The 2,896-nt window shown below is 25.8% G+C and overlaps 1 non-coding gene across 1 annotated transcript; it reads right to left on the reverse strand.

Annotated features, from left to right (window-relative positions):
- Positions 1-491: 491 nt before the first annotated feature.
- Positions 492-572, reverse strand: TRNAL-AAG. The gene has a single exon. It is a non-coding gene; the product is annotated as a tRNA-Leu (tRNA).
- Positions 573-2,896: the final 2,324 nt, after the last annotated feature.

Genomic DNA, 2,896 nt, shown 5'->3' on the forward strand with positions numbered 1-2,896 from the left:
TGGGGGGGGGGGGATGAGGAGGGAATTTTGGTGGAGGTATAGTGGGGTGGACGAAAATTGGGTATGAAAAAAATAAAGAAGAAGAAGAAGGTGTTGGGTGGTAGTGGAGGATGGAGGGTGGGGGTCGGGTGATAGTAAAAAGAAGATTTTAATTTATTTTTTTATTTTATTTACTGTCAAACATGTTTTTTTTTCATCACGTCAGTTTTAGGGGGTAAAAAAATTAATTTTAGATACTAAAAGTGCGTAATAGGTTGTCATTATAGTTTTAGCGTGTAACTAACTTTTCGAGATAAGTTCAAAATTAATTTTCAGTGTATAATGTTCTTCGTACTGCAATCATCCAAAGCGATTTTTATTGCAAATACGAATTAATATTTATTTATAATGAATGTTGAAAATTCAGAGAATTCTGAAGGTGAAAATCTTTTTATTATATGTGAAAACTTAAAAATAAAAATAAATGATAATTTATAAAAAAATAAAATATGTGTTGAGAGTGGGATTTGAACCCACGCCCTTTCGGACCAGAACCTTAATCTGGCGCCTTAGACCAACTCGGCCATCTCAACAATTGATGTAATAATACAATAAACATAATAAAATATTTTGGAGTTGCATGATATTGTTATAAGGTTTTGCCTACTTGGAATGACAAAGTTATCTTTATTCGAGAGTGTCATTTAACATGTTCGTTAAAAAATTATATTTAGTAGATAGGTGAAAATTTTTATTCTATTTTATGTATAAGCTTCTTATGTACAATTACTTCTTATAATTTGACTTTCCTTAGTAAAAGTCTCAACTTCTTTGTTTAGAATGTTTATCGAGGAAGGACGAATATAAGCATATGATTAATAAAACCGATCAAATTATATACAATATTGGTATAAGAAATTTATATATTATCGGGTCATCTTATTAGCTTTAGCAAATATTTTGTATGAAGTTGAACAGGTACCAGACACATAAGTTCTATGTGGTATAATACACACAGGACATCACGTAGAACACACGTCACATAGGACGAGCGTGTCTATTGTTCAATGTTATACAAATTTGAGCGTTTACTCAAAGTTTAAAAACATAAATGTATAATGAGATAAAAATAAATATATATTAATATATCATGTGTTACCAATTGATTGTATGGTGTTTTAAAAAAATTAGCATCCTAGCATCAGGTGATTCATTAGGTGGATTAGGAATCCTAAGTTTTAAATTTAAATATTAATAAAGATATATTAAGTGATTTTTTTATTTTGATATATATATATATACACAAATTAATCTCAACACCATAAATAATATGATTATAAGGAAATTTAAAATTTTATTTTTAGAAAAAATAAATAGTGGTGGTTGAATCTTTGTTTGGAGAAAGGAAGGGTAACAAGAAATATGTTTTCTTGTTACGTTAGTGATCTTCTATTGAAATAAGTTATACTTATCGATAATATACAAATTTTTTTAATAATGCCAATAGTATTACAATTTTTTTAAATTAAAATAGCCATTAAATATTTTTCTGAAAAAATACCTATTGACAGATTATAATTTTTAATAGTATATATATATTATATATCACTTTTAGAAAGGTGCATATTATGTTTGTAGCACTGAATATAGTAAAGATATTACTTTATATCTTATCCATATTATTGCTACAATTTTTAGAGTCTTTTGACCAGAAATATATATTGTTTTTTTAATGAATGGTTGTAATATGATGATTGATGAGATACGATATTATCGTATATAGTTTCGTCAACTACCATCGAAATTATATTGTCACCTAAATCAACATTATAAATAAAAAGAAAAAAAAAGAGTTTTATATATATATATATATATATATATATTGTTAATTAGATTATTTTACTCGTAATTTAAGTGTGTATTAATCCATCATGTATATAGTAGTTTCTATTTTTTATTCTTTTTTTCTTTCAGATTACTAATATCACTTATTACAGGTGATTTTGTTTTTAAAAAAAGACTTAATTAACATTAAAACATTATAAAAAGTCAATTAAATAGTATAACAACGAATTAGACAAATTTGAAAAGATCCACAAGAAGAAGGATGAATAGTGTACAACTTCAACTAATTAAAGGTTAAATATGCTTAGTTAAAACTTAAAAAAAGCAAAATCAAATTTTACTTATAATTAACGAACTAAAAATGTTATTATCCCTATTTTTATGTGATTTGATAATATTAAAAAAAATTATTTATATGGTCAGTAACACAGTCTATAGAAAGATATATTCTGTATAAAATAAAAACTACCATCAAGGGTTATGACAGAGCAGTATATCGTCTTCATCTGATGATATATTTTTTAAATTAAAAATTGCTAAAATTTTGTGACTTTTTACGATATAAATTTAAACTTATCGATGACAATTGATAATATTCCCCCACCCCCACACTCTTTTTCATCCCTTTTATATAGGGACCCTTGACTACTACTATTAGGTTTGTTTGTCAACTCTTTTGTAAATTTGGCCGACCAAAAAAAGAAATATTATCTCCATGCCCTAACTATTATATGATTTGATTCGATAAGATTTAAATAAATGATTGATAATAGAGTCGGTGTGACACGTGGCACATCTCCATGTGTTTTATTTCTATTGGTGGATTAAGTTTACTTTCTCAAATTAAAATATTTCTTTATCACGAGAGGATTTATATCACTTATTCGATATTTGATATTTATATTTCTGCTTTGTTTCGATATATCATTTATAATCGAGAAAATGAAATTCTCTTATTTAGGAAAGCAAGTGGAATTGCAAATAAAAATCTCAAATGAAATGTATCCAGAAGAATTTGAGAATTATTCATAATCTTTAATTATAACTAGCTAGGTATATTTTTTTTTAAAAA

Source organism: Solanum pennellii, chromosome 10 (assembly GCF_001406875.1).
Source record: "Solanum pennellii chromosome 10, SPENNV200".
Classification (NCBI taxonomy): domain Eukaryota; kingdom Viridiplantae; phylum Streptophyta; class Magnoliopsida; order Solanales; family Solanaceae; genus Solanum; species Solanum pennellii.